The following is a 17,523-nucleotide window of genomic DNA, read 5'->3' as shown; positions in this document are numbered from 1 at the left end:
TTCATAGGGCCAAATTACTATGTGTGTACAGATGTTAATTCCCGAAAGAAAATCTATCAAAAAGAAATCAAAGAGCACAAGGTGGTACACTTAATGCTTTAACTAATGCAAGGTGATTCCAAAGATGTGGAACATTTAACCCCTCACACAAGCCAACACGATTCCACAACTCAGAAACTAGTGAGTTCTAGAAAGCACAAAAGGGTTGCCTAGTGGAGCATTTAATGCTTCTTTCCTGTAGACCCCTCCCCTTTAACGTGGTTTTGATCTTGCAACCATAGGGTGAAATGAGGGGCTGGCAAATTAGTAAATCCAATAACCCAAGATAGCTAATTAGATCTATCACTAGTAACTAAGCCTGCTAGATGAAAACTAATGGAGATCACAACCTAGTATCAAATTATGCATGTGTTGTAAAATGAGAACATGGAAGGAAACACACACAAGATTGACACGAGAGGTATTCATTTTAGGTCCAAATGAAGTGTTATCAGTCAAAGAGAATTACTTGGTAATCCTCACAATGCGCTTAGTAGATGTTTTACCTATTTTTAGCAACTTTATCACGCTTTTCCAATTGTCCTGCAAACCTCTATTATGCTATTCCAAAAAATTAGAAAACACAAAAAAACCAAAAATAGTGAGCAGTTAGCAAAAAAACCAGAAAACACGAAAATCAATGCAAAAATGGCCTCTATTAGTAGAGTCTTGCGCAAAATTCCTGACAGTCCGTGCGAAGAATTTTTTTGACTTGCACAAAGTTCTAATATGGCCCACGCGAAGAAATTAGCGTCGGGTGAAGATTCACACGCCCAGGCACTTTCTCATGCGGTACACAAAGAATCTTCACGTGAAAATTTTGGATCCTTGTGCAAAAATGAACAGTCTCGTGCGAAGATTCTCGAATCTATACAGAACAGTACAGACAGAGACAAAAATAATTTTTAAAAATATAGAAAGAGGCTAGAAAATTTGATTTTTTCTGCCCCACAGTGGAAGCTAGAGATGTATATGTGAAAATGTGGCCTATGCTAATACACGCACTTCAACATGGTCCTTATTTGCAGATTCATCCTGAAATGAACATTGGATTGTTCATCTAAAACTCAGTCAGCAAGGCAACCTGTTGCCTTCTATCTAAAGGGAATTGCTTATTAGATATACTCAGATTTGAGGTGTTAAGCAACCAGACCCTCTACAAATGAAGGATTTAAAAGAAAATGTGACTAATCTATATGAGAATGTAGATTAATCTAGAATGGAGTATACATGTTTAATCTAAGAACATGTAAAAGAAGATTATACTAAAATGTATGCATATTATGCTAAATGAGATTAAACTAGAAAATGAATATCTTATGAAAGTAATGAGCTCAAATGAATGCACAATCCAGCAGCAATTCAATGCAAATTCTCATTCAACCTCCCTCAAAATGAAGAGATGAAGGTCTCTTAAATAGATTTTCCTGGAATCCATCAACGGTCGAGATTGATTTCAATCAATAGTCAAAATTGAAGATGAAGTTCAGTCATAAAGGAAGATTTCCAAATTAAAGGGAGTTAACTAACTTAGATCTGAGTGTAAGAGTCAGTCAACTCAGATAGACTTTAGTGTAAAAGCAAATGATCTGTGTCACTTCTAATTTGATCAGCAGTGAACTGGGAATTTCCTTTTTTTGAACTGAAGAGAGATTTTGGTGAGATATTTAATTTAATAAAATGAGATATGCTCTCATAATTACCTTTTCTATTTAATTAAATAATTCTACTTAATTAATTAGAGACACTTTTCTTATTTAATTAAATAACTTCATTTAATTAATTGGGAATGGCTTCCCATTTAATTAAATAACTTTGTTTAATTAATTAGAAGTAAGTTCTCCATTTAATTAAATAATTTTATTTAATTAATTAAAATAGGCACATTTATTAAATTAAATAAATTTAATTCCATAGTACATTAGCCTTAGGATATAATTTAATTTAATTAAAGTATAAATACTTAGTAATTAAATTACATATTATAAATAGGTTTAATGTGACTAATATGAGTAAATGCTATAGGAATTAAATAATAAGCATGATGAATGCAAATTAGAGTTTTCTACATCTGACAATTAAGTCAAGTAGCAAGTAGCCAAATAAGAATTTACCTAGTGACAAAGGATTTAAGATTGATCAGAAATAGATCAGAATTGGTATCATGGCAATGAGCCAATTTTGGGGTATCACACCTCTATCTCTAGCTTTGTTACCCACATTACGGATGAATGGTTTCTCTCCCCTCACTCCTCCTACAAAGGAGTCTATCTATGCCCTCTCTCTATCCACTTCTTGAAAAATAACCTCTCCTCCTCTAGATAATACTCCTCTATTGTAGCCCTAGTCTTAGAGTGAGTGGATGGTTAGCTACTAGTGGAAGCACTACCCCTAGTCCCACCTCAATTTCTACCTCCTCCTCCATTATCTCCTCCATTATCATCATCTTCCCCCACCTCTACCTACTAGACATTGAACTCTCTATATCAAATTTGTGAAATTGGGATATAGATGTGTGTGCTAGAAAATGTGACCTGCAAGAAGCATGGGTTAACAAACAAACACTAGTTTAAAATCTTGAAATTGCATCAAAGACTTATCAAAATGAAAAGAACAAAATACCAACTAAACGATTGCTTGAGTTTTGCAACCCTAAGCAACCAACAAATCCAACCTTCCAGCCACCTCTACAGCTCAACAAGGGCACCCATGAGAGGCCTTGTTGGTGTGTTAAGATGGGGGGGGGGGTGTGGTTTGATGTGCTCTCCCAAACACAACAATAAATGAATCTCTTGAGTGAGTGAGTGCAAGTGTGTATGCAAGTAAGGTATGAATCTAGACTAAATGAGATGAAGAACACCTCAAGAAATGACTATGGAGAGAGCCATTCATGAAGGCATTCAAAGGTGAAGATGATATGTAATGCAAGGATTAACTTAATGTGCAAAATATGATAAAAATGTAAGCTAAAATGAAGCTACAAATGCATGTAGAAACTAGATTAACCATGCACAATGTAAACTAAATCAACTACCAAATTCTTAGTATGAATCTACAAAATCACTATGAGACTCTACTAATGCAAACTCAAACTACCATGAAAGCTCAAACTATGAATGCAAACTCAAATCTCAAACCAACATGATAACAATGCAAAATAATAGGAGATGGAAATGCTTGAGGCAAGCCCTCTATTTATAGGCTTGAGGGAGGGTTTGGTGAGGTGGCATCCATGTGGCATCCACATAGGTGCCACAAGGGAGACACATGGGCTAGAGGACAAGCCATGCAAAAGTCAAAAAGAGTCTTTAATGATTGAGAGGCTCAAGGTGTGCTCACACATGTGTGAGCAACCTTGGGGGAGAAAGTGGGGGACAAATGTGTAAGAGGTGTAAGAGGTCTTGGCTTCTCACACATGTGTGAGACACCTTGACTCTCATGCAAGAGGACAAGTGTGCAAGAGGCATGCAAGACATGAGGGATGAGAAAAGTGTGAACATCTCTCACACGTGTGAGGATTCCTCACACATGTGTGAGAACACATTTAGAATTAAGAGGAGATTTAACTAGGATTATTATGCAAAGCAAGCATGATTAAGGAAGTGGGTAGGTTTAGCAAAGTGGGTTAGGTAGGCTAGTGAGGTTTAGGATTAAATTAAATGAGATTTAATTTAATCATGGGTTTAGATGAATTAATAGGATGTGGAAAATTTAAATAAGTAAAATTTATTTAAAAAGAAGAATGTGGAGGATCATGTGTTAAATTAATTTAACACATTAAGGCTAGGGGCATTCAAATTAAATTTAAATACTTAGAAGAATGAACTTATTTAATTAAAATAATTTAATTAAATAAGTAGAGGAATGTGAGCAATATAATTAATTAATTAAAATGGCACGGGCGATATTAAAATTAATTAATATAGTGTTTAGGGACGATTTTAAGCGTCTACATTTTGCCCCTCTTTGATGTGATGTCGAAACGGCTTCATATCAAAGAAAAGAAAATATAGGTTACCCCAGAGAAGGAAAGAGTCCTATGGTGACGACAGAGGAGGAGGGTGCCCCCTCGCGAAAATTGCACAAAAAGAATAAATTTTGCGCAATTTTCATGAAAAAGGTCTTAAGACACAGGAAAAAGAATAGAAAACGAGAATAAATGACAACATTTGCATGGCTTGTGGGTAAAAAAGGGGATGGGCACGGCTCAGGGAAGGGATGGGCTCAAACGGGGTCCACAGGGGCCCTATATAAGTCTCTGAGGGGCCCAAAGAAGGTCATTGTCACACCGCGAGCAAAGCATCCAGAGTGAACATGGACCCCATTGATCGAAGAAAATATATGTTAGATGTGATTACAATGTATATGCCCCTAGATGTGATCACTAAAATGAATGTATGAACTAATGCAATCTAATGAACTAAAAATGTCTAATGAACATAAAATGAAATGAATCAAATGAATACTAATGCAATGAATGAATGTAAAAGTGAGAAGCTAATGCAACCGAACGAAAATGAACTAATGAATGAATATCTGTCATAACTGTCACTCATAGAAATCCAGTAGCGTAGCATAGGAGGGGGGAAATAAATAAGACCTTGTCTCAAGCACGACTTGAATGAAACCCTAGACTACATGCATCCTAACTACATGATATCAAGAGATTTCATTGTGTTCATATGGAGAGCACACCTTAAGTTGATTTTGCAAATGAGTTGATGCATTATATGCTATAGAAGCATAAATGACATGACTCTTTTGCATGGACTAGACATACAAAAGCATAGAGATTTTAGGACAATAGGTGTAGTTTGCATAGTCATGATGGATCAAATGTCATATACGCAATAAAGAGGTCTAGGCACACCCAAAGTCTTTTAGGAATCTTTGGTGGGACGTGTGCTAACCCGTTGCCCCCAGTACGCAATGCATGAACATAACCTAAAATTGACACACACATGAAGTAAAGTCTCAAAAACAGATCATACCACAAAAACATGTGTAGTTAATGACAGCTATTCTGGTATGACCAAAATATGGAAGATCAAGGTGCACCATAAAAGGCTATCACTAACACACAAATAAAATCAACCAAAAAGAACCTTGTGACCAAGTAGTCATTCAATCCACAGTTCCTGCCAAGAACCTTAGGTCTAGAAGTGAATGTCACAATGTTACCTATAGGAAGGATGCATCCTATGAAAGTGTGTCAAGTTGAAATTTTAGATGATCATAAAATTGTTTGTTGGCAAGGGCTGTGAAGCGAACAAGTTTCTTGAAACATTAAGTCTTAAATGGTGATTTTGTGTAAGTCCAAGTGTGGTCCCTGTTGTGAAAAAAGCTCAGCGTAATGGGATGACAATTACTCGACAGAAAAAATGCCTTGCGGACTAGAGGGCTTTCAAAAGATGGAAGTGAAATGGAGCCTCACAGACAAGAGGTCTTTTATTAGATGCAGGAAATGCAAAAGGCTAGATAAGACTTTGCACAAGGGAAGTGGAATGGTGGAATGGAATGAAGCAAAATGAGCCTTATAAACAATGGATGAATTCATAATTTTTTCAGGAACATTTTGAGAGTTTTTTTTTTTGGATTGTTTTGATTTTCTAATTTTTTTGGATTTTTTGGGACTATAAACACTGTACAGGAACTACAAAGGCTCAAGCATAGAACCGCTTGAGATGCTAGATATTTACAGGCTCAGGGAGCAGATCTCCCTCGGGAGTAGCAATCTAATAGGCCCCAGAACCATATTTGGCTGTAATGATAAACGGTCCTAGCCAATTTGCCTCAAACTTTCCTTTCTTTTCATGGTTCTAGAGATTCTTCATGTTATGCTGCAAAATTAAGTTAGCCACTTCAAATTCTCATGGCTTGACTTTCTTATGATAGTAAAGCTGAAGGCAATTTTGATACACGCGAAGGTGGTTTAGGGAATTGATTCATCTCTCATCAAGGAGTGCTAGCTCTTGCAAGCGAGCAACTCGATATTCTTCTTTGGATATGAGGTTCTTGAGAGAGATTCTAAGGGAAGGGAGCTCAATTTCAATGGGCAAGATGGCTTCAAAACCATAAACAAGGGAAAATGGGGTGGCTCCTGTGGGGGTGCGGATGGAGGTACGATAGGCCCAAAGGGCGGGAACAATTTGGATGTGCCAATCACGACCAGCTGCAACAACAATTTTCTTTAGGATTTTCAAAATGGTTTTATTGGTAGCTTCAGCTTGGCCATTGCCTTGGGGGTAGTATCTGGTGGAAAAATGCTGGGTGATTCTGAATTTCCTACATAGTGTGGCAACCTCTTGATTTTTGAAAGGGGTTCCATTATCATTCATGATATCTTGAGGTATACCAAAACGACAAATAATGTAATTCAGGATAAATTTTGAAATCTATTTTCCAGTGATATAGGTTAATGGAATAGCCTCAACCCACTTTATGAAGTACTCAATGGCGGCAATAATGTACTTGTGGCCATTTGAGGAATTTGGGTATACTTGACCAACAAGATCGAATCCCCAGTGGAAAAAGGGCCATGGAGTGATGGTGGGTTGAAGGTCTTGGGCAGGAGCATGTATCAAATCACCATGCTACTGACATGGAACACATCTTTTCACAAACTGATATGCATCTGCTTCCATAGTGGGCCAATAGTAACCTGTCCTAAGAAGATTTTTTGCTAATGTAAGGCTGCTAGAGTGGGCACCACAAATCCCTTGGTGAACCTCTTCTAACGCCATTTGGGCTTCATCTGAACTGAGACATCGAAGGAGGGTTCCATCAAAGTGTTTTCGAAAAAGTGTATCACCTAGGATGGTATAGCGGGCAGTTCAGCGGATGAAGGTTTTGCTTTGATTTGGGGTGAGGGCTATGGGAATGGTTTTGTGACATAAATAGGCAAAGATGTTAGCATACCATGGAGACTCGGGACCAACAATCTCACACACCAACTCTAAATTAGTTTTCTCATAAGCAGGAGTAAAAAGATTCTCAACGAGAAACTCACATTTAGGACTATATTCAGGCATGGAATTCATAGAGGCAATAGTAGCCATGGCATCTACTGCTTTATTATTAGCCCTTGGAATCTACTAAAAAAAAATCTCTGTAAAATGTTGTTTAAGATCTTCAACTATTCTGTGGTAGGGCAAAAATTTCTCATCCTTGGTGTGGTATGCATTTGTGACTTGTTTAATGACCAATTGTGAGTCTCCAAAGACAAGAAGGTTTTTGATATTCCATCTGATGGCTTGACGTAGTCCTATGACCAAACCTTCATACTCAGCTATATTGTTTGTGCAAGGGAATGAGATTTTATAAGACTTAGGAATGAGATCCCCTTGTAGTGTCACAAACAAAATTCCTGCCCCCGATCCCTTTTGTGTAAAGGATCCATCAAAAAATAATTTCCATGGTGCAGTTGGGGCTAGGGTCATAATTGTGTCATCTGGAAAATTAGCTATAATGGGATGGTCACCTTGAAGAGGAGCTTCAGCAAGCTGATTTACAATTACTTGTCCTTTAATGGCCTTACAATCCTTATAAACAATGTCAAACTCACTTAAAATTAAGACCCATTTTGCGGCTCGACCAGTGAGGGCAGCTTTTGATAGCAAATACTTGAGTGGATCTATCTTGGAAATGAGATATGTAGTATGATTAAGCATATAATGATGTAGTTTTTGTGTACAAAAGACTACAGCCAAACATGCTCTCTCAATAACAGTGTAGTTTAACTCATAGCCCACTAGTGTTTGACTGAGGTAATATATGGCTTGCTCATTCCCCTTATCATCTAATTGTGCTAAAAGTGCTCCTAAGGCAACTGAAGTAGTTGAAATGTATAGAATCAATGGTCATCCTGCAACTGGAGGTGCTAAAACTGGAGGATTAGCCAAATATGTCTTAATTTGTTCAAATGCTTTTTGGCATAGGCAATCCCATTGGAACTTGTTTCCCTTGCGAAGCAAATGCTAAAGTAGATGGACCTTATCTGCTAGTTGTGACACAAATCTCGTAATAGATTGTAACTTTCCTTGAAAACTACGGAGTTGTTTCAATGTGGTAGGTGGAGGCATATCCATGATGGCCTTAACTTTTGTTGGATCTACCTCAATACCTCTTCTTGACACAATGTAGCCTAACAATTTACCTGATTTGACCCCAATTACACACTTCTTAGGATTAAGACGTAATTTGTATTTTTCCAATCTATCAAAATAGTGGTAAGGACATCAATGTGGGATTCTCTTGTCTTGGATTTTCCTAGGATATCATCAACATAGTCCTCCATTATGACATGTAGAAGATCATGAAATATGGTAGTCATTGCGCGTTGATAAGTGGCGTCAACATTTTTCAAGCCAAAAGGCATGACTTGATAACAAAAGGTTCCCCATGGGGTTGTGAATTCCATTTTATGTTGATCCTCTTTTGCAATCCTGATTTGGTTATAACCAAAAAATCCATCCATCAAAGACAAAATCTCATGTCCAGCAGTCAAATCCACTATGATGTCTATGTTAGGAATTGGAAAATCATCTTTAGGACATGCGAGATTTAAATCTTTAAAATTTGAACAAACACGGATGCCCCCAGATGCTTTTCCTACAGGAACAATATTGGAGACCCACTTAGGATAGTCAATAGGACAGATGAACTTTGCTTCTAACATTTTTTGCAACTCCGCTTTGACTAAGAGTGCTACTTTAGGGTGCATTTTGTGCAACTTCTACTTTACTGGTTTAATCTTGGGATCAACTGTCAAATGATGCACAACCAAATCTGTATCTAGGCCAGGCATGTCTTTGTGTGTCCATGCAAAATTGATTTTTCCTTTTTTCAAGAATTCAGTCATGGCTTTTTGTTCCTCAAGACTTAAGGTAGCAGCAATGTAGGTGATTTGTGGACTATCCTTTGTTTCCAAGTTGACTGGAATTGTGTCTTCATTCAAAAAAGGTCATTTTTTTGGTGGCAAGGATCTAAATGGAAATTCAAGCTCTCCCTCTTCTGGCGCCTCTAAGAGGTTTTCACTAGAAGATGCGTCCTTTATTTTATCTTTTTCTTCATCCAAAAGTGCCCTAGAAGAGTTTTCACTAGAGGATGTTTCTTTTATTTTTCCATTTTTATTTTCTTTTTCACTTTTGTGACTAAGAGAGTTGACTTGGCTACCAAAGTAGGATTTTTCATTGTACTGGATCTCATGTTCGTAATCTTGCAGATTCTTGAGGCCAAAAAGTGCCATCACTGCTTCATCAGACTTACAGATATCGAGAGCTGATGGTGTATCTTGAAGGTCCCAATCTATCATGTCGAAGTTGGTGAGAGGTAGGTTAATGGATGAAAGGTCATCTATGGTAATGGCATGGAGATAATTATCTAGGTCATCTTCAATGTATTGGAAAGGTACTTCAAAGAATTCCTCCTCTTCAGTCTCAGAATCAGGTTCAACCGTACAATAGTTGTCAGCAAAGGATACCTTAGGTTTAATGGAGCTCAATCCACATCCTTTAGGATAGCTATTAGCTTCTAAGGGTTGTCTAATTCCATCTTCTTTTGGTCCAAGGCCGATACCATGATATCCCATGTTTTCAATAATGGGAGGTGCCTTGACATATTTATCCTTAGGAAACTCTATAGGTTCATCTTTTCCATCATAATATAGCCAATCTAGGATATTATCTTCCATGTGCTCGTCACTAAGTGAACCCCAATGCTCAAATGTTGTCTTGCTAACTTGCATGGTTTCCTTATTAGTAGAAGGTGACAATTGAGAAGGTTTTCCAAAGGAACGAGGGGAGAGTGGTAGTTGTCCCACACACAAGGCATTTTCAAACTTATACTCTCCCATTCCTAAATCAGCAAAAGTGACCTTCTTTCCTATGGTGTTAATTTTAGTATCTCCTGCCTTCTCTTTTCCCTTGTGGGAGCTTGAATCCTCATTAGTTGATTCGTGTACTATTGTGAGAGATTTAGGTACAATTTTGGCAAACTCACTTATTGGACAAAAATTCATTGGTGCACCTTCCAATCTTTTACAAAATTCAAAAGGGGTGGGATCCCCTAGGATTGTGATCTCTCTTCCTTGGTGGGGAAATTTCAAGCATTGATGATAAGTGGATGGGACCACCTTTAGTGTATGTATCCATGGTCTACCGAGCAAGATGTTATATGGCAAATCCAAGTCTAAGACATGGCATTTAGTATTTATGATGGCTGGTCCAACTTTTAGAGGCAACATGATAACTCCTTTTGATTCTCTTTCCCTCTCATCATATACTTTTATTGTAATCCTTTTATTAACATCTAGGAGGTCTTTTGGAAGCCTCGAGAAATGAATCATTTTCAATGTACAAAGGTTCAAACCGGACACATTGTTTATAAGGACTCTTTTAATCTTATGTCGCTGTATAAGGACTTCAATGTGGAGCGAAATATTATGGTGAGGATCAGGACCTTGGAAATCTTTATCTATGAAGACAAGGTGTTGTTGAGCGACAAGGTTTCCAATCATGGCAGTGAATTGGGAAGCATTAATGTTCTCAGGAACACGAGACTCTAAAAGAGCCTTCTCCAAGATCTCTTTGTGGATGGGTGATGTGGTAAGAAGCTCAATAATGAAGATTTGTGCAGGGGTCTTACCTAGCTGGGACAACACATCATAGCGAGAAGCAAGCCTTTGTGAGGTGGATGGCGCAGCGAGTGCATGTGGCATTGGGGGATTAGTGTTATTGGGAGTGGCAGCTTGCAAAGTAAGTCTTCCTCATCAAGTGGTGGCATCACAATCAGCTGCTTGTAAAACAAGGGTATTCACATGAGTGTCTACTTCTTCAATGTGACCACACAAGGAGTCAAACCCTGATATGTGGTTAGTGGAATAATCATAAGGTAATGCATTTGATGTGGAGGCTTGATTTGCATTGTTGGTATTGTTGTTATCATTGCTATGATCAGGAAATGGTTTTTGAAATATCTTCAATTTAGTATTTTTAGAGGTTGGACCTCCTTCCACCTCAATTTCCCCATCATCCACAAGATTTTGTATAAAAACTTTGAGCTTGATACATTTGTTGGTGTCGTGTCCCTTGATACGGTGTTATTTACAGTATTCATTTTCCTTAAACCACTTTGACTTTGGTTGATTTTCATCAAAAGGACGTGTCTTAGGAAATAACATCAAGTTGTGATCCACTAATTTTTGAAAGATGGTCTCCAAAGGTTCATGAAATTTAGTGAACTTTATATTTCGATCATAGTCACAGTTGTAGTTGTTGCTGCATGGAAAGAATTGTGTTTGATTTCTAGATTGTTGATTGCTTTGGTTGTCATGATTTGAATTGTTGTTGTTTCAATTGCGGTAGTTGTTGTTGTTCCCTCCTTGAAGGTTTTTGACATCAGTAACACCATCATGTATAACACCCTTATTCTTAGACTAGAATTTGGGTTTGCTATTGTTGTTTGACTCATTTTTGGAGGATGATGAATTATAATGTTTGATGGTGCCTTTTTCCAAAAGTCCATTTTCAATATTCTTGCCCTTTTTGACTAAAGTGGAAAAGTCTTCGGGGCTAGCCATTTTCATGTGGAAGGACATTTTGGGTATCAAGTTCTTGATAAATATATCCACAAGATGGGAATCTTCGATTTTATATGGCATACGATTAGCAAGATGTCTCCACCTTTGTAGGAAGTTGGCAAAATTTTCTCCGTTTCGTTGTTTTGTGTTGCACAAGTCACTCAATGAGGCATGATTTTCAATGTTGTAAGAGTATTGTGCTATAAACTTGCTTGTCAAATCATTGAACGAAGTAAAGGAGCCCTTAGGTAAATTCATTAACCACTCAAGTGCGGGGCCTCCAAGACTTCGTGCAAAGAGCCTCTTAAGATAGTCATCACTGTAGGCTACCTCTTGGCACAAAATGGAAAATTCTTTGAGATGGGTGACGGGGCATGTCTCTCCCGTATACTTGTCAAATTTAGGTATTTCAAAACTGGTTGGAAATGGCACCATATTAATGGATTTATCAAATGGAAAAGGACAAATTTCCTCAAAAGAGACATCCTTCATCCCTTTGTTGTTCATGTTAAGGACCAAATTTCGCAATTCTTGTAATTGTTGAGCCAAATCTTGATTAGGTTGCACTTGTGATTGTTGGGTGTTCACAAATCCACCTCCTAAATTGTGGGGAATTCCAAATGTAGTGGGAGGTGGTGGAGGCACTCCACTTTGGCCAATGTATTGATATGCAATTGTTGGAATTGGCACGGATGTCTTTACCACAGTGGTTGGCACTTGTAAATAAGAGTGCATTGGTTGTGTCGGAATTGCCATTGGTTGAGTAGGCACTTTTCCAATGCCTAAGCATCCCACAGTTGAAGTTGTCAAGGTAGATTGTGGAATACTAGCATGTGTGGTAACATTAGGCATGGCACTAATGATTTGTTGAATATATTCTGCACTCAACTGAAATGTAGGTTATGTTGAAGTGCTAGATGTAGGCATAGCACTAGTTATCATCATGGTTTCTTTCCCTTTGCTAGAATTTGGAGCTGCATTTGAAGTGGGCAACATGGGTGCACCACCTTTTGTAATTTGTCTAAACAAAGTGTTCTCATCAAAGCTTGGGGGAACATTAACACCATCCTTGACCAAATTTAGAAATATCTCAATTTTGTTTGCCCTAATGGATTTTTCCATCATTTCCAAATTGTAGGGGTCTGCAAGGAATGTCCTGACATCATTAGGTACATCGTTAGGGTCAATAGGATCTTCATCTTGGTATACTTCATCGTCATTATCCCCCAAAGTTGTGCTATGGAAGGGATCTTCTGGTTCTCATGTGGATGTTGAGTTAGGCCTACCAAGGTTTGAACTAGAGGGAATTGTGTCCCCTAATGAAGTCGTGAGTGGAGGAAAAGGATTCTCCATCTCTGGTTGCCTCAATGATTCCCATAAATGTGACATGGGATTAAACGTTAACCTTCCTGATCGTGTGTGCACTATACAAGAGTAACCAAACCAAAGGGTGGAATATTGTGGAAGAAAAATAAAATGAGGATGAGAGCTATTAACCTTTTTTGATTAAAGGGTCAACTTCCCAAGTGTGAACAAAAGACCTTGGTTTAGAAAAAAAAGTGTGATTAGAGTATAGTAGTATCTTTCTCCTACCAAAGATAGCCAAGTGATCTTGTAGGCAAGATAGGACACCAAATTGATTACTCACTATTTGGAGATGGACTTGTGATCCCAAATAAGTAAGTGCGATTAGGATAAATTTTTGCTTATAGATGAAAGGTCTAATTTTAAAATGTCAAAAGATGTTTTAAGGTTTGAGCTCCCTAGAAGAAAATTTGAAAGTGGAAGACTAGAAGTTTGGAAAGATGAAGGTAGATAGAGAAGATGAAAGTGTTGTGGTTACTTATGTAGTTAACTCAATCCTTGTTCACTGGAAATAAAAAACTTGGGTTCAATCCTGGGAAAGAAGACCAATTTTGAAGATTTCCATTGTATTCAATTCTATCATAACGGTCTTGTGTAGCTTCTTCTTTTTGAATGTCTTTGATAGCATATCGGAATTGTTTGTCACTGTATGCTAGGTTCTTCCTTTCCTTGTAGACAGGTGGTTTGGACAACTTCACTTTTTTATGTTTGACTTGGTTGACTTTATCGGTCATGACAAGAATAAAACAAGACTCAAATTTCAAGTACCCAAGAACTTTGCAATAAGATGTGACTAGACTCAACCAATTTCAAAATACAAATGACCAAAAGTAACCGTGAGTCAAGAAGACCTTGTAGACACCTAAATTTGATTACACTATTTTAGTAATCCTATTTAGTTATCTAAAAAGGCATTATTAATTAAATTTCTATTTAATTAATCCTTTGTCATCCCCTAGTTGATTAATTTAATTAATCATCTATAGTCCTAATTGATAAATCAAATAATCTATTATTTATCAATTAAATCCTATTCTTCTATCTAATTCCAAAAATCCCCATTTATTAAATAAATCTATTTGATAAATGAAATCTTCAAATTCAAAAACCCCTAACCTATCTCTAATCCTCCATTTAGCCTAATCCACCCCATCCACCCATACTAACCAAGCTTAGCCACTAACTCACCCACCCTCATTAATGCCATCCACTTGCACATCTCTAACATCTCTAATCTAATCCTAAACCCAAGCCTAATCCACCCCCTAATGTTGTCACATTCCTTAAACAAGTTTAAGACTTTCCTAATCCAAACTAAAGTCTCCCCTCAAAAAACCCAACCACTAAGTCATGAGTGCTCTTACAAAACATAAAAGACTCTTACAAGCCCACTCATGACTCTTACACCCATCTTCCACACTCTTCCCTCTTCCACACTCATTCCTCTTACATCCCTCTTACATACTCAACCCCACTCATCATGCCTTTAACCAACCCTTTACCCTACCCTCTCACACTCATCCTCCTTGTGACAAGTGTCACCTTCCCATTGGTGCTAAACAAGCATAATCCATGTGCTTTCCTTTAAGTACATCCTAGCCCTCCTTAAGCCTTCATCCATCCTTGCATCTAAGCCCTCCATCCCTCTACCCCTTAGCCTATAAATTGAATCCCATCCCAAGCCATTTCATCAACAATCTTTGAGCTAAAGTTACCATGCCCTTTTGAGAGCCAAAAGACATACCCATACCCTTATAATGCCAAATTGAGAGCTCACAAAGCTACCAATTTGCCATTACCCATCTCCATTGAAGCAGCTTTTGAGCATCTTGAGCATACATCCACAGCAAAAGGACACATCTACAGAATCAAGAAAGCATGGAGTGTTTTCTCTTGTGAGGTTTGCACTTCTTGTTTGCTTTCTTTGTCTAAGCATATATGTGAATTTAGTTTTTGGTTTGTGAATGTTTACTTTATTTGTAAATGTTCTTTGCATACTAATTCTTGTTCTACATTTTGGCACGCCCGGTGGGACCCCACTATGGATCATTTAATCATCTATTTTCATCTATATGTCATTTTTCTAACCATCTAATGTTTGTTGTTGTTTGAGTGTGTTGTGAGGGTGTTTTGCTTGTTTTTGCAGGTTAAAGAACGCACTTAGGAAGAAGAAATACCATCTAAAAAATAAATAAAAAATCACGTTTTTTAGCTTTTTTGGCGTAGTTTTGGTGTCTGCAACCTGTTCTGTCTGCGAAAATTGACGTCTGCAAAAATCCGCGTCTACGCAAATCGATATCTGCAAAAATCCGCATCTGCAAAAATCGACGTCTGCAAAAATCGACGTCTGCAAAAATCCGCATCTATGAAAATCGTCGTCTGCGAAAATCCGCATCTGCACAAATCGGCGTCTCTGCTTGTCACTTGTGTTCTGTGCTGCAAATCTATTTTGTCCTCTTCGAATACTAGCGTCTCTGTATTTCAGCGTCTTCATATTTTGACAGACTGTCTTCTCTGCTTGCTTATGTTGCATTTCTGTTTTATTATTTCTGCACTTTGTAGCTAAAAAAAAAAAAAAAATTTTAAAAAAGAGTATAAATCAAAATTTGACTTTTAGTGGTTCCATAGGATTTAGACCATTTTAAGCATTTTTACGCGTAGAAAAAACAGCAAAAAAAGTTTTAAAAAAAATTTCCATAGTTAAGCTCTCATTTTTGAAGATTTTGGCTAACTAACTAAATTGCTTTTTTTTGTCTCATTGCAGGTTGGAGCACATATGGAACCACTAACCATGTTTCTTGCAGGTTTTCATGTTGCTAAAAAATGAACTTGAATGTTTAACCATTTGTCTTTGAATGCATGTTGCTAAAAAAATGAACTTGAATGGTTAAACACATTTTCCATTGAATGAATGTTGCTCAAAACACACTCTTGAATGTCATGGATTAAAATCAACTTTCCTTGGAATGCATGCTTAAAACAAAAAATCCAATATTGAATGTCAAGGATCAATTAACCATTACAATATCAAACACTTCATTTGGAGCTTCTAAAATTGAACAAAACAAATCTCTTTTTCACATGCAATCTAGGTAAAGTTTGATTTTTGGACATTTAAGAAACTTTGTTAAGTTAAAATACAAATTTACAAAAATCAATTTGAGTAGTTCCTTGGACTCACCTCTTTTCTAATCACCCATCAAATATTAACCATTGGTTGCAATCTCAGCGCCATTTATGGGGATGGGTCTACTTGAAAAAGGTGTTAAATGTTCCACAATCTAACTCACTCACTTGGTCTTTGAACGTTTGCTTTAACTTTATCAAAATTCTTAAATGGCCAAAACTCTAGATTAAATCGATCACACTTCAAGTTTGGGCACTAAAATTGAACAACAACTGATGTGGAGAGCCTCTGGGCGTGCGCTTGAAATCGAATCTCACACACTTTTGTTTTGGGCTTAAAACAAACTCACACTCAATCTTGAATGCCTTAAAGAAAATTAATCGATACTTGACGTGGAGGGCCTCCGGGTGCGCGAGTTTTCTTTTGTTGACCCTAACTCTTCTTATTGTTTGCATTCTTCAATCGATTTACTTTTGTTGGTGCTTCAAGTTGGAATTGAACATTTGTCTCTTAAACATGAGTGCTTGCAAAGTCTAGATTAGCACACATAAGAGTCAGTTGGTAAAAGAACAAGCGTGTTTTTTAGCCCAAGGTCATCCGAGTCTTCTCTCCCCTTGTCATCTTTTGAGGCCATCTTGGGTGCATAAGATTAAGATCCAAAACCTTGTTTCTTTTTAGGAGGCCTGCTTGGGGATTTCATCACCCCTTGGACGACCTCAACTCTAGCGTTCCGGCAGAGTATAAGAATCGAGAGGTGAATCGAAAGACACCTCTCTTGGGATCAAGATTTTGTCATTTGGGCTAAGCCTCAAGGAACTTTATACCCTTGAGAAGTGAAAGAGGAGAAGTGGGTTACCGTTCCTCTCGGCTGTGTGACATCCTTTTGGTCTCATCTACAGATTTGGGCCTCACGTACCTTGCGTATATCGAGGACTCCCTAGCTAAACCAATTGTCAGCCTTGCAGAAAACCATCTAGGATGTTAATGTGTTTGGAGTGACTGATCGAAACATTTGTAGAACATACACACTCCTTGGTGCAAGTATCACATTCTGAGAACCACAAACTTCTATCTGGGTGTTCCTATCTATTGCTTGTTTTTATTTTACTTGTTGAATGAATGTTTGCCAAACTTGGTCAATCCTAGCTTAGGGCACACTTAGCGTAGTCACTGCCTATTTTAGAAGTTGAACAAGTTGAAGCAAAACAACCAGAATCTCCCAAAGCCAAGAAAATTCAGGAATTTATGTCAGAAAAATCCAAACCCAAACAAAAGTTTCACAAGGTCAAACTCAAGCCATCTCTAGCATACCAAGAACTTTCAGCCAAGAGAAAAGAAATAACACCAAGCCCACGAATTGCCAAACTCCACAAAGCAGAGGACAAAGCTATCGACGAAGCACTTCAAGAGGCCT

Source organism: Cupressus sempervirens, chromosome 9 (assembly GCF_028749045.1).
Source record: "Cupressus sempervirens isolate cs-2001-9-10 chromosome 9, ASM2874904v1, whole genome shotgun sequence".
Classification (NCBI taxonomy): domain Eukaryota; kingdom Viridiplantae; phylum Streptophyta; class Pinopsida; order Cupressales; family Cupressaceae; genus Cupressus; species Cupressus sempervirens.
Note: the sequence above shows the minus strand (reverse complement) of the source record.